Genomic DNA, 23,797 nt, shown 5'->3' on the forward strand with positions numbered 1-23,797 from the left:
AAATTTTACAAATCAAGTCAGTCTCTCATACAGAAATTTATATACACCTTGCTATATACTCCTAGTTGCTCTCCCCATAATGAGACAGCATACTCCTTCTTTCCACCCTGTATTCCTGTGTCCATTCAGTCAGCTTCTGTACCCCTCTGCCTTCTCATCTCCCCTCTGTGCAGGAGCTGCCACAGAGTCCATGTGTCTACTTGAGCCAATAAGCTCACTCCTCACCAGTATCATTTTCTTATAGTCCAGTCCAATCCCTGTCTGAAGAGTTGGCTTTGGGAATGGTTCCAGTCTTGGGCTAGCAGAAAGTCTGGGGACCATGACCTCTGGGGTCCTTCTAGTCTCAGTCAGACCATTAAGTCTAGTCTTCTTACAAGAATTTGAGGTCTGCCTCCCGCTGCTCTCCTGCTCCATCAGGGATTCTCTGTAGTGTTCCTTGTCAGGGCAGTTGTAGCCAGACACCATCTAGTTCTTCTTGTCTCAGGTTGATGTAGTCTCTGATTTATGTAGCCCTTTCTGTCTCTTGGGCTCATAATTACCTTGTGTCTTTGGTGTTCTTCGTTCTCCTTTGCTCCATGTGGGTCGAGACCAACTGATACATCTTAGATGGCCGCTTGCTAGTGTTTAAGACCCCAGACGCCACTCCCAAAGTGATGCAGAATGTTTTCTTAATAGATTTTATTACACCAGTTGACTTAGATGTCCCCTGAAACCAAGATCCCCAAACCCCCGCCTCTGCTACGTTGGCCTTCGACACGTTCGGTTTAGTCAGGAAACTTCTTTGCTTTTGTTTAGTCCAGTTATGCTGACCTCTCCTGTGTTGTGTGTTGTCTTTCCCTTCATTAGTTCTTGTCTACTATCTCAAGGGGAATGCTTTCAGTCTCTCTCCATTTAGGATGATGTTGGATGTTGGCTTTGTATAAAAGCTCTTTAAAATGTTTAGGAATTTTCCTTCTATTCCTGTTTTGCTGAGAGTTTTTATCATGAATGGGTGTTGGACTTTGTCAAATGCCTTTTCTGCATCAATTGATAAGATCGTGTGGTTCTTGTCGTTTGTTTTATTTATGTGATGGATAACATTGATTGTTTTTCTAATGCTGAACCATCCCTGCATACCTGGTATGAATCCCACTTAGTCGTGGTGAATTATTTTTTTGATATGTTGTTGAATTCTATTGGTTAAAATTTTGTTGAGGATTTTTGAGTCTAAGTTCAAGAGGGATATTGGTGTGTAATTTTCTTTTTTTGTGGACTCTTTACCTGGTTTTGGATCAGGGTTATGCTGGCTTCATAGAATGAGTTCGGGAGTATTCCATCCTTTTCTATGCTCTGAAGTACCTTTAGTAGTATTGGTGTTAACTCTTCTCTGAAAGTTTGATAGTATTCTCCAGTGAAGCCGTGAGGGCCAGAGCTTTTCTTTTTGGGGAGTTTTTAAATTACTTTTTCAATCTCTTCTTTTGTTGTGGGTTTATTTAGTTGTTCTGCCTCTGTTTGCGTTAGTTCAGGTAGGTAATGTGTTTCTAGAAATTTGTCCATTTCCTCTAGGTTTTCAAATTTGTTAGAGTACAACTTTTCATAGTACTCTGTTATGATTTTTTTTATTTCATTTGGGTCTGTTGTGATTTCTCCCATCTCATTTCTTATTTGAGTTATTTGCTTCATCTCCTGTCTTTCTTTTGTCAGTTTGGCCAATGGTTCATCCATTTTGTTAATCTTTTCCAAGAACCAGCTTTTGGTCTTGTTAATTCTTTCAACTGTTTTTCTGTTTTCTATTTCATTTAATTCTACTCTAATTTTTATTATTTGCTTTCTTCTGGTGCCTGAAGGTTTCTTTTGTTGCTCTCTATTTGTTCAAGTTGTAGGGATAATTCTTTCATTTTGGCCCTTTCTTCTTTTTGGATGTGTGCATTTATTGATATAAATTGGCCTCAGAGCAATACTTTTGCTGTGTCCCAAAGCCTCTGATAGGAAGTGTTTTCATTCTCATTGGATTATATGAATTTCTTTATTCCGTCCTTAATTTGTTCTATAATCCAATCATTTTTGAGCAAAGTGTTGTTCCCTGATTTTTCTGTTATTGACTTCTAGTTTTATGGCTTTATGGTCAGAGAAGATGCTATGTAATATTTTGATGTTTTCGATTCTGTTAAGGCTTGCTTTATGGCCTAATATGTGATCTATTCTAGAGACTGTTCCATGTGCATTGGAAAAGAAAGCATACTTGGATGCTGTTGGGTGGAGTGTCCTGTATATTTCTATGAGGTCAAGTTGGTTAATTGTGGCATTTAGCTTTTCCATGTCTTTACTGAGCTGCTTTCTGGATGTTCTGTCCTTCACTGAAAGTGGTGTGCTGAAGTCTCCTACTATTATTGTGGAGCTATCTATCTCACTTTTCAATGCCGTTAGAGTTTGTTTTATGTATCTTGAAGCCCTGTCATTGAGTGCATAAATATTTAATATGGTAATATCCTCCTGGTATGTTGTCCCTTTAATCATTTTATAGTGTCCATCCTTATCCTTTGTGGTAGATTTAAGTTTGAAGTCTGTTTTGTCAAAAATTAGTATAGCCAGTCCTCCACTTTTTTGAGTGCTGTTTGGTTGATATATTTTTTCCCGTCTGTTCAGTTTTAGTTTGTTCGTGTCTTTTAGTCTAAGGTGTGTCTCTTGTAGGCAGCATATAGACGGATCGTGTTTTTTTAATCCATTCTGCAACTCTCTGTCTCTTTATTGGTTCATTTAGTCCATTTACATTCAGCGTGATTATGGATGGGTATGAGTTTAGTGCTGTCATTTTGATGCCTTTTTGTGTGCTGTTGACAATTTCATTTTTCAACTTATTTTTTTGTGCTGAGTAGTTTTTCTTTGTAAATTGTGTGTTCCTCTTTTTCATTGTAGTTTATTTTATTTTTGCTGAGTCGTTATGTTTTTCTTGTTTTTTATTTTGATGTGCAGGATTGTTAGTCTTCTTTGTGGTTACCTTAATATTTACCCCTATTTTTTTAAGTTAAAACCTAACTCATATCTCCCTATACTGCCTTGACTTCCTCTCCATATGGAAAATCTATGCCTACTTATTTAGTCCCTATTTTTATTGATTTAATGTTGTCATCTTTTACATAATGACATCAGGGATTCCCTGTTTTAAGCTTTTTTTTTTTATGTTGATTTATTTTTGTGATTTCTGTGTCTGGGTTGATATCTGGTTGCTCTGTCCTGTGTTCTGGCCTTGGGTTGATATCTGATAATATTGATTTTCTAACCAGAGATTTCCCTTTAGTATTTCTTGTAGTTGGGTTTGGTTTTTGCAAATTCCCTAAGCTTCTGTGTATCTGGAAATGTCTTAATTTCTCCTTCATATTTGAGAGACAGTTTTGCTGGATATATGATTCTTGGCTGGCAATTTTTCTCCTAATGCCTTATGTATATCATCCCATTGCCTTCTTGCCTGCATGGTTTCTGCTGAGTGGTCCGAGCTTATTCTTATTGATTCTCCTTTGTAGGTGACTTTTTGCTTATCCCTGGCCGCTCTTAAAATTTTCTCTTTATCTTTGGTTTTGGCAAGTTTGATTATAATATGTCTTATGACTTTCTTTTGGGATCAGCCTTGTATGGGGTTCAATGAGCATCTTGGATAGATATCCTTTCATCTTTCATGATATCAGAGAAATTTTCTGCCAACAAATCTTCAACAATTCTCTTTGTATTTTCTGTTATCCCTCCCTGTTCTGGTATTCCAATCACTCACAAGTTATTCTTCTTGATAGAGTCCCACATGATTCTTAGGGTTTCTTCATTTTTTTTTTAAATTCTTTTATCTGATTTTTTTTCGAATATATTGTTGCAAAGTGTTTTATCTTCAGTCTCACTAATTCTGCCTTCTGCTTCCTCAATTCTGCTTCTCTGACTTTCTGTCGAGTTGTCTAGTTCTATAATTTTATTGTTAATCTTCTGGATTTCTGATTTATCTCTCTTTATGAATTCTTGCAACTTATTAAATTTTTCATTATGCTCTTGAATAATCTTTTTAATTTCTTCAAATGCTTTTTCTGTGTGTTCCTTGGCTTGTTCAGCATGTTGCCTGATCTCGTTCCTGATGTCTTGAAGAGTTCTGTATATTAATCTTTTGTATTCTACATCTGGTAATTCCAGGAACACATCTTCATCCAGCAGAGTCCTTGAGTCTTTGTTTTGGGAGTTTGTTGAAGCAATCATGGTCTGCTTCTTTATGTGATTTTATATCAACTGTTATCTCTGAGCCATCTATAAGTTATTACATTAATTTATTTTATGTTTGCTCACTGTGTCTTAGTTTCTTGCTTTGTTTTGTTTTGATATACCCAAATAGGCTACTAGAGTGAGCTAATTTGATTATTGGAGCCTTTGAAGCACTAATGTTCTGTTACCAGATGGCTAGAGCTGTTACCAGGTATATGAGCCTAGGAGTCCATTCACTCTTCTTGTATAGACTCAACTCAGGTGTCCTGATAGTTGGTCACCTAGTGTGTGGTGTAGGCTCTCATCTACTACCTTAGAGGAGCAGTAGTGATGGGTGTATGCACAATTTTCTGGTATCAGCAGTAAGTCACACTCTGAGGAAGGCAGGGGTCGGACAATCTTCCTCTGAGTGCCGTGAGAAAGGGCATGCCCCTGTTCTCTAGGGCACTCTGGTGGGTGGGCTCTGCAGCCATACCATAGGTACCCAATGCTTTTACCTGTAAGGATTGGTAGGCACCACTTATCTTGGAGCCCTTTCATGGGTGGTTAGTTGGCATGGTTGGAGCCTCCAGTCCTCAGGCCCCTGCTGTGGGTAGGTGAAGGCCTTGTTTAATAGGCAGAGTGGCATCTAATGTTCAAAACCTGCCTTTCCACTGCACAGCTGAAACAGTTACAGTCAGGCCTCAAACAGATTTGCCCTTGCAACATAATATCCACCTGGTTCCATGCAGGGGTGAAAGACAAAGTCTGTGGGTCACTTGTGCCTGGATTGGAGCCACTTCTGCTCTGAATTTCCAGTTTAGGGGAGTCAGCAGAGTATTTTTCCCCCATTTGTTAATTTTGTTCCTTCTGCAAGGCCAGGAGAATGGCTCAGGAAATGAAGCAGGACCTATCTCAGGCCCAGGGAAATTAAATGTTAATGAAGCCAGCTGGAGCAGAGGGAGGAGGGATCACATAGATAGAGAATTCTTTCAAAAAGAGGAGGTATTACATCCACCCAGTAAATTAGACAAAATGACTTATCTTGTGCTGAGAGTCTGTTTTATCTCAGATTCCAGAGGTGTGTGCAGCCTGTGCTGGCTTGGTCCCCACCAAGATCGCTCCAGGGGTTAGATATGTCCTGCACTTGTCTTATTTTGCTGAATCTGCTCCATCCTAAATGTCACAGGCAGCCCCGCAGCTGTCACACCAGGAGGTCAAAGGGTGCCAGCACTTCATTTGCCTTCTTTTGCTGAAGCTGCCACTTCCTAAACACCATGGCCCTCCCCGCTGCAGACACACCACAGAGTCAGGGATGTGCCACTTTGCTTGCCTTCTTTTGCTGAAGTGGCTGTGTCTCTGAAAACTACCATCAGCCCCGCCACAGTCAGGCCCAGGAATCAGGCTGAGGCACTGCCGCAGGCTAGGCAACTACTCACTGCTTCTGTACTGTCTCTCTCTCCCCCCTCACTCAGTCCGATTTCTTAACTATCCCTTTGATACTCAGGGTTCCTAGCTTGTCATATATATAATTGATTCACTTGTTTTTTCCGGTCTTTGTTATAAGAGGTATCACTGGAAGCATCTGACTACTCTGCCATCTTGGCCCCACCTCCTGAATGTCTCCTTTAGTGAAGTGTCTGTTCATATCCTTTGCCCATTTTTTAATTGAGGTATTTGTCTTTTTGTGGTTGAGTTTTTGCAGTATCATGTAGATTTTAGAGATCAGACGCTGATCAGAAATGTCATAGCTAAAAATTTTTTCCCAGTCTGGACGTAATCTTTTTACTCTTTTGGTGAAGTCTTTGGATGAGCATAGGTATTTGATTTTCAGGAGCTCCCAGTTATCTAATTTCTCTTCTGGCATTTGTGCATTGTTAGTAATGTTTTGTATACTGTTTATGTCATGTATTAGGGCTCCTAGCCTTGTCCCTATGAATTTCTTTTCTTTAAAGCTACTCACTTTGGATATTTTGTTACAGCAGTCCTAGGCTTGGGGGAAAAAAGTGAAGTTCTTCTATCTCATGCAAAAAAAGTCTGTGTACTCCATACCAACATTAGGAACCCTGTCTCTATTTTTCTGCTTTGCCACCCTCCATGTGGGTTCCACCGTTAAGTCACCTCATGGTACATATCTACTGGGGGTCACCAGCCATCATATCCACACTCCAGACCTTCATCAGGAGGAAGACCTAGCAAAGAAAAGGCTATTGTCTCCCTGTCAGGTCCTCTCCAGAAATCTCACACAGCCCTTCTAGCTCAAAATTTAGTTGCATGGCCATACCAGGTTGCATGGGAGCCAGGAAGATGTACTGTTCTTAGATGGGCGCCTGGCTGCCCTCGATAAATTCCTGCTGTTATGAGAAAGGAGAGAGTGTGCATTAATATAACAGAAGTTACTTTAATACCACCAGCATTTTGCTGGCTTATCCCACTAAAAGCTGATGATTGGTCCATAGAATCCCTGGTCTGCAGGTAGGTTTCTTTACTGCAGAGACTGAGGTATTCAGGCCCTTCCATCTTTAGGATCCACCCTCCCCTGGGCTATATCTAGATTTCTGCTCTGACTTGCTTTCACCGTAGTGATCACAAGGATTATATTTAACCTTTCAAATTCTTCTCCCCTTTCTACTCTTCCTTCATACTAGTACAGATATTTGTGTGAAGGTCCATGCTCTGTTGCTAGCCCAAATTAAAAAACATTAATTGCTTGCTTTTATTCATTACACACCTTCAGCCTTGACTCCAGAGTAAGTCAGTTGCCAGGACACTGGAGGATATAAAGGGGATGAGGCATGACTTTGACCTAAAAAGGCCTATGTCTTATCAAGGTAAATGCAAATATTGGTGTTAGAAAGTGGAATGGACACAGAGATCATTTACATACGATATTAAGATATATAGATTATTCTGGAGCTATGGTTAATCAGCTAGGCTGTCTTCAGATTTATGTAACAGAATATCTGTCCAAGCACGTGGCTTGAACACAAGTAGTTTTGATCTCTGCAATAAGATATCCAGAGGCAAGAATCTCCAAGGTTAATTAGTTTGTCCTTTCAGCAAGGACAGGCCTTTGCATTAGCTTCTCTGGAGTTCTCTTGACCTCTTTCCTCATGGACTCACTTTGGCTGCCACAGTTCCTAACATCACATGTTCACACTACCAGATCAAATCCCTTTCTTTAGTTAAGGATGCAAAAAGTCCCCAAATACCACCAGTTTCCTACACCCAGCTTTCTTTCAGGTCATACAAGCCAGAACTGGGTCAAATGCTTCCACCCTCAATCCTAGTAAAGGGGATAGGGGAGGACAGTGACTGGTTTCCTCCAGCTGTGATTCATTCCCTGGGTGGGCCTAGTTTTTCTGAGTCTATTGCCTCAAGATATTGGAACAATTTAGTGCAGAAACAGAAAGAAAAGGCTGTTGGAAAAAGTACTAACATATAGCCAAGTGGTCAAGAAATCAAAAGTCCAAGTATAGAATGGACAGTCACTGCATATGTAGAAGCCAATGAAATTGACAACACGGGTGTGAGCGGATTAGCAGCAAAAAAGGCCATCTTCAGTGATGACCAAAATGATGAGGCAAGTAGACAACTGCACAGGAGGGTGACAGGGTCCTGTGACGGAACAGTCTATTTCTAAGTTCTCAGATAGGCATCCCATTCCCCTGTCCCTCTGGTCCCTCTTCTCCTGGTCCCTCTTCCTGAGAACCCTTCCTGATTTGAGACCCTAGGATACCTTCAGCCACCCACCTCTGCACTTAGTCACCCTTCCCCTGCTGTCCCAAGCCCAAAAGTACCAGACTACAGAAGCTGCAGCAGCTAAGGGAGCAGTTGCAGTGGCACAACTCAAGTCAGGTTTATGATCACCATGGAAATGCCAGGCCCTGCTGCATTGTGCGGGGTTGGGTTTTGGGGGGGTGGTTAAGGCAGGGATGAGGCCTGGGATTGTACCCAAATCACTTGAAGAAGACATCCTTCTGCTGCCCAATTCTCAGATCCCTGGGGGTTCTTGCATCCTTGGGCTCAGGGAAACGCCACTTTGTATGGAGGGTAGGTGAGGTGGGTCTTCAGCAAGGAGGTGGAGTCCAAGATCTGCCCCATGTGTACTTTAGGTCACCACCCCCAGACGTAATTGTTACAGCTGTACTCTGGGTTTCACAGGGAGGGAGACAGGTACTGGAAGGAGGGAAGGACTGTCTTGAGAACAGGTCCACCTGGGACAAGAATTAAGGCAAAGGCGGTTTGAGAGTGACCACTGGAGATGGGGCGGTGACATCATGAGGACCCCATTGTGACTGACCTGGTGCCAGTGAGCAGAAGATGCCGGTTGCCAGGGCCTGAGGCCAAACAAAAGAAGCCAGACTAGGAGAGAAGGCAATATGATGCTGGTACTCCTGCTCCTGAACCCTCTCTTCTCATATATTGAGTTGTCTCACCTTCCCCACTCATCCTGTCCTGGGCCCCTGCCCAAACTCTGCTGTCCCCCTTTTTGTGGTAGGAGAGTACATGCACCCTCACTCATCTTCTGCAAAACCCCAACAGTCTGCAGACACCCCATCCCAGCCTACTGCCCTCTAGCTCCCACAGATCCACTGGTAGCCCCCACCTTGTACTTGAAGTTCATGGGACCCTCACTCATCTGCAGATCCCCCATCCCAGCCCACCATCTTCAATCCAACTCATCCACCAGCAGTTGAGAACCCTCACTCCATGTCCCCTGGACCCTGGTACAACTCAGCTCTTTGCCTTTGCCACCCAGCTCAGGTGAGGACAGCCAAGGACCATAATTCAGAGTACCTGAGCATCTGCCCACCTGTGGACACTACATCTAAGCTCTTCAACTTCACTGCTCCATTCAGCAATGGACAGCCTTGAACTCACATTCAAAGTTCCCTGGACCCAAGCTTGTCTCCAGATCTTCAATTTGATCTCTCCGCCTTGGACTCCTGGCTTACCTAAGGACAGCCACCAACCCACACTTTGAGTCAGTTGGACCCTGCTGACAATGAATCCAACATTTCTACCTCTGCCTCTCTGCTTAGTGAAGAACAAATATCAATACATACTGAGAATCCCTTAGACTGTGGCCAGCCTGAGGACTCTACATTCAAGCTGTATGACCTTTACACTGAAAACAACAAAACATTGCTGAAAAAAATCAAAGGTGATTTAAATAAATGAAAAGATGTCCCATGTTTATGGATCAGGAGACTTAATATTGTTAAGATGTCAATTCTAGCAGAAGTGATCTACAGACACAATACAATTCCTACCAAAATTACAATAGCTTTTATTGCAGAAATAGAAAAGCCAGTCCTCCAAGGGGCACTAAATATCAAAACAATCTTGAGGAAAAAAAGAAAAGCAACAAAGTAGTATATAGGAATCACACTTCCTGATTTCAAAACATATTACAAAGCTCTGTAATTGAAACAGTGTGGCACTGGCAGATAGACATATAAACCAAAGGAATAGAGTTGAGAATTCAGAATAAAAAAGAAACCCATAAATCTATGACCAACTGAATTTTGATGATGGTGCCAAATCCATTCAACAGGGAAAGAATAGTCTCTCCAACAAATGGTACCAAAGCAACTGGATCTCTACATGCAAGAGAAATAAATTGGACCCATACCTCATGCCATATACATAAATTAATTCAAACTGGATCAATAACTTAAATATAAGAACTAAAACCATAAAATTATTTGGAAAAAAAAACAGAGGTAAAGCTTCAGGGCCTTCTTTTTGGCAATGGATTATTGGATATGACAATAAAAGCATGAACAACAAGGGAAAAATCAGATAAACTGGAATTCATCAAAATTAGAAGTGTTGTGCATCAAAGAACATTGTCAAAAAGGGAAAAGACAAAGGGTAGATGGGGTTAGGAGCTTGAGAAATGGACACGAAAACAGAGAGTGGAGGGAGGGAGTGGGCTGTCTCATTAGAGGGAGAGCAATTGGGAGTATGTAGCAAGGTGTATATAAGTTTTTGGGTGAGAGACTGACTTGATTTGTAAACTTTCCCTTAAAACACAATAAGTTAAAAAAAAAAAAAAAGGAAAAGACAACCAACAGATTGGGGGAAAATATTTGGAAACTAAGGGTTAATATCTGAAATATATAAAGAATCTTAAAACTCAACAATTAAAAGACAACCCAACTTAAAAAATGGGCAAAAGTCTTGAATACACATTTCTCCAACAAAGATATACAAATGACCAATCGGCACATGAAAAGATGCTCAACATCATTAGCCATTGGGAAAAGCTATAAAATTACAACATTGCTTCATAATCACTAGGATGGCTATTATCAGAAAAATATAAGATAACAAGGGTATGGAAAAATTTAAACTTTATTGCATTGCTCGTAAGAATAAAAATGATGCAGCTGCTGTAGAAAACTATCGAGAAATTCCTCAAAAAGTTAAAAGTGGAATTACCACATGACTCAGGTATAAACTCCAGAGAATTGAAAGCATGAACTGAAACAGATACTTATACACCCATGTTCACTGCAGTATTATTCACAATAACCAAAATGTGGAAGTAGCACAATTATCCATTAAGAGATGAATGGATAAACAAGATGTGGCATAGTCATGCAATGGAATATTATTTGCTCAGAAAGAGAAATGGAGTTCTGATACATGCTACAACATGGGTGAACCTTGAAAGCATATTAAGTGAAACAAGTCAGACACCACAGGACAAATGTTGTATGATCCCACTTAGATGAAAAAAATTTAGAATAGTTAAGTGCACAGAGACTAAAGTTAATTAGTGGTTACCAGGGGCTGAGGTGGGCGGAGGGAAAATGGGAAGATACTGCTTAAAAGATACTTAGTTTCTGTTTAGAGCGATGAAAAACATTTGGAAATGGGAAGCAGTATTGGTTGCACAACATGGTGAATATAATTAATGTCACTGTATTATACACTTAAAAATGGTTAAAATGAAAAATGTTTTGTTAAATATATTCTATGATAATATGTTTCCTTGTGTCCCTTGCTCCAGATTTAGTGATGGTGCCATTGCCAGCCGCAGCATTGAGATCCAGCACTGGTGCCTGTATACCCAATTGGTTCTTACAGGAGCTTGTCAGCTGTGTTCCTACTTAGCCTTCGGTACATCTGATCCTAGCTCTCCTGCTCCTGATAATTTCAGGAGCTTCCCAATATGCTCTTATTAAGTTTATTTTCTGCTTGTACCTGCTAGTGAGTCGTTTATTTGAAGTTGGATATCTTTCATTCAGGCACACTTTGAAATGGATTAGCCAGGGATCTGCTGTGTGGAAAGTTCAAACTGCCACATTGGTGGAGATACTACAGGAAAGGAAGGTGGGGAGAATTTTAGGAGCGTGGAGAGTATAAATGTGTCCTCATACCATTTGCCTTTGAAACATTAAGCAGAAAGATTAGATAAGCATATCCCAAAGACATTGTTAGTTCAATCACTACATAGATTATCATTTAGTGTGTTTCTTTGCATTGGAAATGAATTGTACCAAGGCTCAAGTCACACCAACCTCTTACTATAGGAGTGACCAGGATGCAAACTTTCAACTTCATTCTTAACCCATTACATCCTTAGATTTGTGGTTTCTAGGTTTTGACTGCCTTCATGCTGCATTGTGTAGAAATTCAGAAACACAAATATTAGCAGTATGCCTAAATGCCTTCTATTTTCCCTCAAAGTGTGCCTTGAATTTGTATCTCAAACAACTCAGGAAATCTTGAATCAGACAAAAAATTGGATAATTACCAACTTTCCCATCTCTTGGCTGCCAGTTGTTGCACAATCAGTTTGAAGCTGAACAGACCTAGAACCCTGGATAAGTTTCAGCTGGCATCTGTTCAGTCTGTAACTCTCTCAAATCTATCAGGTCTATTTCTATAGTTTAGGTCCCCGCCTCTCACCTAGGCTATTATAGTAACTTGAGACAAGATTGGAGGCAGAAATATCAAGTTTATAACAGGGGATAGGCCTTCTGTGATCTGATTCCTATTAAGCCTCACACTTTAACTCCTGCCAATCCCAGGATATAAAATAAGCATTTGCCTGATCATACCAATTCACCAAGCATTTGCACATACTGTTCCTTATGATTAGAATGCCCTTCCTGCTTGATAAATGTCTACTCATCCTTCAAGTTTCGACTCAAGGATCACCCACTCTGTGAATCTCCTAGTGGAGTTGACTTTTCACCTTCTTTTGTAGCCATGCTGTCTATGTGTGTTACAGAGCATTGATTTATTTCCTTGCTGTCTCCCCATTGCTTGTAGTTTTTTTATATCTGCATGCCACAGGATATTATACCAGGCCACTCAAAGGATAGGTATCAACAGACTTGGAGCTAAAGCAAAAAAAAAAAAAAAAAAGAATCTGAAGTCCCCACCTAGATAATTCTGCCCCAGGTGCTCAATTCTCCATCCTACAAGAAAGGTAAATATTCATTCTGAGAGCAAAAATGTCCTGATGACTATGTACCATAGTTAAAAAAGAGTAACAGAATGAAAATGCATGACAATTACTGCCTAGGCTTTTATACATTCTCCTCAAGAGATCTATCGATCTTCCTTGTTAACTATATAAGCTGAAAGGCCGGCAGGGTAACGTGGAAATTTTATGACCACTGGCGTTAGTCGTGGTTTGGATCTGACCTTAGATAAATTTTTTGCCCTCTGAATCTCAGTTCCTTGAATTAAAAGTATTGTATTGCACTGGTAGAGATCTTTCTGATAGAAATATATGCAAAACTGAATAAGGATATATGTATGAGGCTGTTCGTTGAAACAGTTACAAGAACTAAAAACTGGGCACAACTTAAATTTCCATCACATGGGAAAGATTAAAAAACTACATGATGTCCACACTATCCAATTTTATGCAGCTCCAAGAAAATACTGAACTTCGCATGTACTGACTTGGAAGTCTGTCCATGACCTGTATAGTAGGAAAAAAAAATGTTGAAAAATATAGCAGTATGATCCCACTGAGCAATTTTTGGAGAAAAAACTATGTATGTATACATAAACATGCATAAAAATGGTTAGGGGAACCATCACCAAAACTAGAAATTGTAATATATGAAACAGGGTTGGGGGGAAGACAGTATGAGATAAAAAGCCAACAAATAATTCTGTTTTGATTCAAAAACTCTTTGAAAGACACATTTTTAAAAATAAATTTTAAACCTCCATTGAAGGAAGAATTGTTCTTATGAGTGATCTAGGCAGAAGGTTCCAACTTCCATGAATCTCACATTCCGAAGTATGTTGTTTCCAACTAGGAAGACAACATACTATAGATTTGCTTTCCACAGAACTGAAGATGAGCATTACCAAGGCATATATAGATCAACTGATTAAAGGCTTAGTCATTTCTGAAGGCCAATGACTCTTTAGATAACAAGTTCAAAGTTTTCAGTGATGGTCGTTCAACCCCCTCTGATGTTCCTTTGATATTTCTAAGTACACCCAGAAGATGGTAGAAAATAATAAAACAAAAGTAGTTGAAAGCTGTTGCAAAGAGAAAGAAGAATTAAACCATTAAGTTTACTGATCTCAAGCAACTTCAACACGTATTTTCCTTAGTGTGGATGGAACGTTGCTGCTAGGTGCCATCGAGTCGGTTCCGACTCATAGAGACCCTATGTAAACAGAAGGAAACACTGCACCAGTCCTGCACCATCCTCATGATTGTTGTTATGCTTGAGCCCATTGTTGCAGCCCTTGTGTCAATCTACCTCGTTGACGGTCTGCCTCTTTTTCACTCACCCTCCACTTTACCAAGCATGATGTCCTTCTCCAGGGACTGGTCCCTCCTGATAACTTGTCCAAAGTATGTGAGACGAAGTCTTGTCATCCTCACTTCTAAGGAGCATTCTAGTTGTACTTCTTCCTAGACAGATGTGACATTCTTTTGGCAGTCCATGGTATATTCAATATTCTTTGCCAACACCACAACTCAAAGTGTCAATTCTTCAGTCTTCCTTATTCATTGTCCAGCTTTGGCATGCATATGAGGTAATTGAAAACACCATGGCTTGGGTCAGGTGCACCTTAGTCTTCAAGGTGGCATCTTTGCTTTTCAATACTTTAAAGAGGTCTTTTGCAGCAGATTTGCTCAATGCAATACACCCTTTGATTTCTCGACTGCTGCTCCCGTGGGCATTTTTTGCGGATACAAGTAAAATGAAATCCTTGACAACTTCCATATTTTCTCAGTTTACCATGATGTTGCTTATTGATCTAATTTTGAGGAGTTTTGTCTTCTTCATGTTGAAATGCAATCCATACTGAAAGCTGTAGTCTTTGATCTTCATCAGTAAGTGCTCCAAGTCTTCTTCACTTTCAGCAAGCAATGTTGGGTCATCTGTAGATCCCAGTTTATTAATAAGCCGTCCTCTAATTCTGATGCCACATTCTTCTTCATATAGTCCAGCTTCTCAGATTATTTCCTCAGCATACAGATTGAATAAGAATGGTAAAGGGATATAACCCTGACTCATACCTTTCTTGACTTTAAACTGTGCAGTATCTGCTTGTTCTGTTTGAATGACTGACTCTTGGTCTGTGTACAGGTTCTGCATGAGCCCAGTAAGTGTTTGGAATTTCTATTCTTCATAATGTTATTCATAATTTGTTGTGATCCACAAAATGCCTTTGCACAGTCAATAAAGCACAGGTAAACATCTTTCTGTTTTTTTTCTGCTTTTAGCCAAGATCTATCTGACATCAGCAATGATAACCCTTGTTCCATGTCCTCTTTTGAAATTGGCTAGATTTCTGGCATTTCTCTGTCCATGTACTGCTGCAACCGCTTTTGACTTATCTTCAGCTAAATTTTACTTGTGTGTGAATATTAATGATATTGTTGAATAGTTTACACATGCTGTTGGAAATTATTATTGAGACAGAGAGAGCCCTGGTAGTACAATGGTTAAGTGTTCAGCTGCTAACTGAAAGGCTGGCAGTTCAAACTCACCCAGCGGCTCTGTGGGATAAAGACCTGGAAATTTGCTTCCATGAGGATTACAGCTAGAAAAAGGTATGAAGCAGTTTTGCTCTGTCACATGGACTCCGCATGAGTCAAAAATCAACTTAGTGTCACAGACAACAAAACATATATGTGTGTGACTAATTTACCTTAAGTAATTGGCTCATACAACTGTAGGGGGTTGGCAAGTCTACAATCTGGAGGTCAGGTAACAGGCTGGATAAATCTACAGGCTTGCGTCCCAAAATCCATAGGTCAGGCGATTAGAAAGGCAAAGATTGAAGCTGGCAAAATATCTTTTTATTGTTTAGAGGCAGAACACATTTTAGGAAAAACTCCGGTATTGTTTTTAAGACTTAAACTAATTGGATGAGGCCCACCCACATTATGGAGAGTCATTGGCTTTGCTTAAAGCCAACAAATTTAATCACACTATTATAACAGCATCTATACTAGTGTTTGACCAAACAACTGGATAACACATCCTAGCCAAGTTGACACAAAAAAATTAACCATCACACTTCCCATTCCATTACACAAAATATTAAAAACAGTGTGTACTTGAGTCAAGTACAAATTATTTTTTTCTCTTCAGCTCATCAAAAACACTCTTATGTGAAGCTGGGCTTTATTTTATTTATTTACCTAATTGTTTATTTTAATTAATTATTTTTGTTAACTGCAAGGACATGGTGGTGAAGAATATTATGATTCCCAGAAACCCTGGTGGCATAGTGGTTGTTAGGGCTGCTAACCAAGAGGTTCGCAGTTCAAATCCACCAGGAGCTCTTTGGAAACTCTATGGGGCAGTTCTACTCTGTCCTATAGGGTCACCGTAAGTTGGAATCGCAATGGGTTGGGTTGGGTTGGGTTGGTGAGCATATATTACTGCCACTACCTTGATTCATGCTAAGTAGTACTGATGAACTGCAGAGGAATAATAAGAAACTGAGGGCCTTTAAAAGCAGTTCAAGATTAAACATGTGTGCCAGAGGGTCTCTGTTGTAGCTTATAAAGAGGCCATCATCTTCTTCAGTAGAAGAAGGGACACAGCTAAGCAGCAAATGTAAGTTAGAGAAGCAGAACTCCAGAGACATTTAAATGTTCACCCAAGGCAGGCCTGCTATCTTAAGTCAGGTCCTGGTTGAGCAAACCTGGGATGGAGACATCTGGATGGATGCTTCTGAGGGTGTTAGCTCTGCACACCACCTCCCAACCCTCAAATTTTACAAAGGTGTCCACTCTTCCCTAGTAAGAGTAAGCACTTCCCACCAGAGGGTTGTGTCACCAAGGTCATCAGGAATGCATTGACGACTGGGTATCACTGAGAAGTTCTGTGGTGGCTCTTCTTTGCAGCCAGGGATGATGATAGAAGAGGTGATGACAGGGACAGGTATACCCCAATGGCCTCTCCTGGTAATCGGGGACTCAGGCTGCTGTATTAAATTCTGGGCCACCAAGCAAGCTCTCTAGACCAGCAAAAGTACTAGCCAAGGATGAGAATAATCTAGAATGGGAGGTAAAGGAGAAAGATGATGAAAATCATTTAGTCTCAGGATCAACTACAGCAGAGCTGAGCTAGTTTATCCAATGAGCCCTCTTCTGTTAAGTTTTACCCAGAAATTGTGACCACCCTGTGTACTCCTCATGTTCCTTTAAGTGTCTCTTTAAATTTATTCCAAAGTCTCACGGTTTCAGGATGCAGATTGGACTCTAGCAGACAGTATTGGTGCTCTGGCCAGATATCCTTGGATCCTTTTCATCATTGCTGTGTGCCCCTTCCCAGACGTCAGTAGGCTTTTACCACCAATGGTCCACACTTTTCTCCTCTTCAGGACATGGCTGCCATCAGACTCTGGATCTGGAGGTGTCTGGAACTTTGCACTCCAACCCCCCCATGTCCCCATCTCCCCTACCCCTCGGCAACTGTCATTCAATGACTGCTGTTCTGCATCGTGCCTGGAGATATAGACAGGCTACTCTCTGGTGTAACTATACTCACCAGAGTTCCACTGGGGTATCAAGCTGATGCCACCTTAAGCAGGGCTTTCCCTAAAATTGCACCCTTGCTTGCCTTTTCCCTTTCTCCATCCAGCTTCCTCTACTTACTGACTAGTTTCTCCTGGGAGCATTTTCTTAAAATTTTCTTGCATTCAAATCCTAGCCTCAGGGTCTGCTTCTGGGTAACTTGACATAAAACACACCCTCCTCCTCCCAGTGAAAACTTCCACTTGGGATAATTGGACCAGCTTCCTGTCCTGGAAAAACTAGCTAAAATGCAACCCTCCATGCCTCCAGTCATTCAAATCATTCCAGTAGGGTTGCTATATTTAGGGGGGGAAATGCCCAGTTAAATTTGAATTTCAGAAAGCAGTATTTTTTTAGTATGACACACACTACAAAATTATTTGTTAATCAGAAATTCAAATATAACTACACATGCTGTGTTTTATCTGGCAACCCTACCTTCCAATGAAACTAAAAGGTTAATTCCCACTCTCCCCCTTTCTCATGACACTTCATCAGCCATTGGCAAACATTTTGGCAAATTACATGGCCTGTCTATGCCTCAGAGTTACAGAGGCCCAAAGGAGGGCCAGGTCAACTTTTAGAAGCTTCTCAGAGAGGGTGTTAGGTAAGCATCTCTGTTTCTAAATGGGGAGAGAATGGCACCTACTTTATTGGGTTGTCATGAAGATTAGGTGAGTTTATGTCCTGGTACACAGTATGAATTTAGAATTTTTAGCCATTTCTTATTTTACTTTTATAATATATGCATTTGATGGCACATATTTACTTGTCTTCCTTACTAGACACCTTGAGCTGTGTCCTCTTTAGCTTAATGAACTACTGCACTGAATGAGGAGAGGGCTATTCTAATTACCGGTACAAGTTGAGAGAAAATGTGGTTCTAAAGTCCAGTGACAGAGGGCTCCAATGACAGAATGTTGCCCTCACATTTTAATTCTATGCCATAGAAGCTACTAGATGCATTGGTTCTGAGAGCCAAAACGAGATCCTTGTCATTTGTCATGGTTCTCTGTACCTCCCCTACCTAGGTGCCTTTTACTGTGCTTATGTAGTTCTTAAACCTTGAGCCATGAAAATTATTGTCCTGTTTCTTGTGAATTTTTCTGCAGAAAAGTATCGGTCAACAGTTGGCACTAATGAGAACTTTCGAGCCAGCAGGTTTTCTAGGCAGCAGACGCTGAGATGAGTTTGAGGTGCAAGAGGTTAATTGGGAGTAATGCCAGTTAAAGGTGAAGGGTAGGCACAGGGGTAGGCAGATGTATTTTTCTTTTGCTGCTGTGACAAATCACCACAAACTTAATACTTAAGACAACATAAGTTTATGATCGTACACTTCTGGAGGTCAGAAGTCCAAAGTGATCTCACTGGACTAAATTCAAGGAGTCGGCAGAGCTGCATTCCTTCTGGAGGCGCTAGCTGAGGATCTGTTTTCTTGCCTTTTCCAGCTTCTAAAGGCTGTCTGCATTTTTTGACTTGAGAGCCCTGTCACTCCGACCTCTGCTTCCATGCCCCCCCTCAAAAAAAACCCAAAACCATTGCTGTCGAGTTAATTCCGGCTCATAGCAACCTTATAGGACAGAGCAGAACTGCTTCATAGGGTTTCCAAGAAGCAGCTGGTGGATTCGAACTGCCAACCTTTTGGTTAGCAGCCATAGCTCTTAACCGCTGCTCCACGAGGGCTCTAATAGTGATCATCATATATCCTTCTCTGACTTTTCCACCTCCATCTTTCCCTTGTAAGAGCCCTTGTGATTACACTGGGCCCACCTGGGTAATCCAGAATAAGCTCTCCATCTCAAGATCCTTAACATAATCATACTTTTTTGCCATGTAACATAACATACATATGGGTTCCGGGCACTAGGATGTGGATGTCTTGGGGAGGGGGGCATTACTCTGTCACAGTGGGGAAAACCTTCCGATGGCTATGCAGACCTGATGCCTGTGAGAGGAAAGTGCGGAGGGGAGCAGAATTGGGTAGAAATAGGCTCTAGTTATACCTGCTGTACTCAGTCACAGCTGGGGGCTACCCTGGAAGACCACAGCCTCAGCCCAAAGCTAAGGTTGATGCTAAAGTGACCAATAGCTGGAGGCTGTCAGGCAACTCTTCTGAATGGAAAGTTCTTCCTGAAGAATGATCTGCAGAGCACATCTCCATGGCAACAGACCTTTCTTCTTTGATAACTGTGCACGCTGAAGGTGGACACGAATATAAGAGAAAACATGATTTAAAGGAACTGTCCTAGGCTTGGACCCAAATTTTGTACTCTGGTGTTGGACTTTATGGTGAAATGAATTCCTTTATATAGCCTTTTGCCTTGGTTCTTTAGAAAAACAGCTTGAGAGATTTTTCCCTAAGCCCTGAGGAGTTATCTTTGGGTTTTCTGTCCCAGAGGGTCTGTTACTTTTTTCCGGGTTGGTTGACATTTCCTGGGTAATCTGTAAAAGATTTGGTTTGGATACATTTTGTCTGGTCTTAGGCTACAGCCGGCCCTGTGATTGGTATGTGCCTCATAGGGATTGGTCAATAGACTATGCAAATGAGGTGAGCTGTAGCCTACTATGCAAATGAAGTATCTGTGACCTACCAAGAGGGGATTGGACAGTTTGTGGCCCTGGTGGGAGAGCCATGCCTTAAAATCGACAAGGAGTTTGTGTATTTAAGCAACCACCCCCACAGAGGTTTTAGAGGCAGAAAGAAGCAGGAAGAGAAGCAGAAGGAAGAAAGAAGGAACCAGTACTAGGCTTGAATCCACATTTGTTACTCTAGTCTTAGACATGTTGCTTACCCTCTGCACCTCAGCAGCAGTATCAAAAAGGGGTTGTAGCCTTGTTAATTATCTTCCTTACAGAAATACCAGCATGGAGGGACAAGGCTAAAGTTTATAAGTTTGTTCATTGAATCATTTTTAATTGTCAGAAGTTGGACAAACCTAAATGTCCATCAATAAGGAAGAGATTAAATAAATCATGGTTCACTCATACTATAAAATAATGTGCATTAAGGAATGGGCAGATCTGTATTGAAGAATGACCATAATATGTTAAGTATAAAAATGAAATTGAATAAAAACATGTGCATTATGATCAAATGTTTACAAAATGATCTTTGTGCTTCTATAATCCTATATGTGTTTGTTTCCTCATGCTTCTGAAGTATTTTTTAGGTAAATATATTTGAAAGTGAATAACTGGTGAGCGGGTAGTGAGAAAGGAGGGACTTTGACTCTCAAGCAAAAGAAGAGTATGTAGTTTTTCTATAGAATAGGTATTGCTTTTCTAATTCTAAGCTTTTATCATAAAAAAAATAAACATTTATTGTGACTGTGCCCACAGATGCTCACACTCTAAAGTGTGTTGTTTTCAGCTAAGAAGGCAAAGCATTGCATGCTTATGTATTCAACACCCCAATTATTGGAATGATAAACAAACTCTATTTAACTGGGTGCATTCCTGCCATAATTTTCTATTTCTTTATGAGATAGTTACCTCCGCAGAATTGCTTGAGGATTTTAGAAGGCCACCCTTGAGCAGGAGTTCCTGAGTGGTGCAGATGTTTAACATGCTCCACTGCTAACTGAAAGATTGGAGATTCAAGTCCACCCAGAGGTTCCTCAGCATAAAGTCCTGGTAATGTACTTCTGAAAAGTCAGCCATTGAAAACCCTATGGAGCCCAGTTCTACTCTGACACATGTGAGGTCTCCATGAGTCAGAATCGACTCCAGGGCAAATGGTACTGATTTACTTGAGCAGTGTTCACTGTTAACTTCCAAGTATCACCAGAAGGGGGCCCCCCCAGTGCCGTCGAGTGGAAGGGGGCAGAAGAGGATTAATCATGGGTGGGCTGAAACTGCAAAGTGAAAGAAAGCATCAAAAAAAAAAAGCCAAACCCAGTGCCCTGGAGTCCATTCCAACACATAGTGACCCTGTAGGACAGAGTAGAACTGCCCCATAGAGTTTCCAAGGAGCGCCTGGCGGATTCGAACTGCGACCCTTTGGTTAGCAGCCGTAGCACTCAACCACTACACCACCAAGGTTTCTGAAGGAAGGTACAGGCCTACATAATTAAGAAAGTCATTCTCACTCTCCTCTGTGTGGCTGAAACTATTGTTGTTAGAACATTTCTTTTTTTCTAATCAGACACTTAGAAAGAAGATGTTGCAGTCAGGATTCAACCACAGAAACAGAAACAGAAGGTTACATTTATTAAAAGATTTAATGCAAGGAATTGGCTTATTCCTTTCAGTTGTGGGGCTGGCTAGGCAAGTCCGAAATCTGTAGATCAGGCTGTCAGGAAGCACAAGCTGGAACCCTTGGGCACAGGCCGAATCTGTTTCTACAGGTGGAATTTCTTCTTCATCAGGGAAATCTCAGCTCTGTTCTTAAAGGTTTTCAACTGGTTGAATCAGGTCCACCCAGACTAAGAAAACACCCCTTACTTAAAGTCATCTGATTATGAGCTTTATTCACATCTACAAAATACCTAGGCTAGTCTTTGAATAACAGGCAACATAAGCTTTCCTACAAGCTAGCCTAGCCAATGTGGCACATCAAAACGACCATCACAGAGGAGTAGTCAGGCAGTTCTCACTTTTTCCAGTACTACAGAATCCGTTCATAATTGGGCAAGCTGAAGGTTAGCAGTTTGTGGTGTGGTGTTGAGTCAAATTGTAGAGGATAAGAACTAGATAACAGGTGAGGAAGTAGAGAAGAAAGTAAACCACTTTAGGGTTTGGGTCAGAAAGGAGGGAAAGGGCAATGGCTACAGGACAGCATGAGACTGAAGGCAGTGCTCTAAAATGGTAGAAACGCAGGCTTATTTGTGGACTGAGAAAAAGCCAGTAGGAAGGGCAGCTTGAAGACCTAAGGAGAAGGTGTAACAGTTGGATCAAGTGTTAGGTAGGAAATGTTGATTAAGAACACAGGAAAAGTTGGCCTTGAACACAAGACATCTTCTGAGATTAAAGGAGAAAAGAAATAGATGTTGATAAGTTTACACAGAATTGAGTGAAAAGAGACATAGAAGTTGGAAGGGAACATGGTAACTGGAGGTTTGAAGTTAGTGCTGAGGATGATGGGCAATGAAAGGGACTAATGTTACTCGCTACTCGTAACCAGTTTACTGAGCTAGTCTAAACGCTATCATGCACAAAATAGGAAGATGCTACTTTTCTCCATTTCCCCACCTCAATCATGCTGTGTCAAATCTCTTTCCCATCTCATAATACCATCCCTGGATAATTCCATAACTTTTTTTAACAAATGACCTGCCTTAGTCCAGGCAATTTAAAATTCACATCATTAGGTCAGATCAGAGATGAGGGCAAGGAAGAAGGTGAGCTGTAACAAATTGCAGGGCTAAGGAGGCAGCCAAGGATATCTGCTCCCTCTTTCTCCTCCCTACTCTGGTTCTATCTCCTCACGTGTAGAGCCTAGAAGAGGAGCCAGAAATAAAAAGAATGCAAGTCTTTTTGCTCAGTTGGGCCCCCAGTTGCTATCCTTTGTGAATATTTCTTTCTCTGGCTAGCCATTGCTGCTGGCTTTCCTATGAGTCACGTGAATGAGCTCATTGGAGGAAACTGTGGTACAATCACCTGCCACAGGTCATCTGGTTCCAGAACTATCTCCACCAAACTCCCAACCCCATTCTTGCTCCCAGTTGTATTCTACACTGCTATTTCTCTCAGGTCAAGTCACCCAACAAAATGTTGGCAAGAGGGTACGAGCTGGTCACTTTCCACCATTCTCATTGAATTCTCTCATTCCGGCCAAGCTAGAAACAAAGGGGCAGCTCCATGTCCATTCCCTTCTCCTGTAATCTCTCTCCAAATCTTTTCTGTCTTCCCCAACCAACCTTATACATGTGAATTTTTACCCAGGCGAATAGTTTTCCTCACATAAATAAAAGCAAGGGTTAAATAGTATGTCCATGAGAGTCTGACTATACAAACAGACAATGACCAAACCATATATAACAATAGAACTGTGACCCATGACCTGCAGCAATCAGCACAGAAAACCAAACCACAAACTCTGTAGGATCAGTCCAAAATGGCCAGGCCTTGATCCATAACTGACAGCTTCCATAATTTTTGCCCCTGCTTCAAACTTACAACCAACCAGATAAAGACAAAAATGTCTCCCTTTTTAACGGGTCTAATAGAATGCCCAACTTCTAGTTACCCCACCTACAGCTTCCCCATAACAGGTCTAATAGAATGCCCAACTTCTAGTTACCCCACCTACAGCTTCCCCATAACAGGTCTAATAGAATGCCCAACTTCTAGTTACCCCACCTACAGCTTCCCCATAACAGGTCTAATAGAATGCCCAACTTCTAGTTACCCCACCTACAGCTTCCCCATGCCAACAACCCCCAATCAGGGCATACCTGAAGCCTTCTCTTTTTCCATGAAAAGCTCCCCTACTCTTTTGCCTATCTTTGAGTCTGTACCAAACACAAGTGATGGCGGCTGACTCTCTTGCTATCTCAAATTCTGAATAAATAGACTTGCTTGTTCTTATTTGGATAGTCTTTGTTTATTTTCACATCAGTTACCAAG

The sequence above is a fragment of the Loxodonta africana genome, chromosome 5 (genome assembly GCF_030014295.1).
Source record: "Loxodonta africana isolate mLoxAfr1 chromosome 5, mLoxAfr1.hap2, whole genome shotgun sequence".
NCBI classification, from domain to species: Eukaryota; Metazoa; Chordata; class Mammalia; order Proboscidea; family Elephantidae; genus Loxodonta; species Loxodonta africana.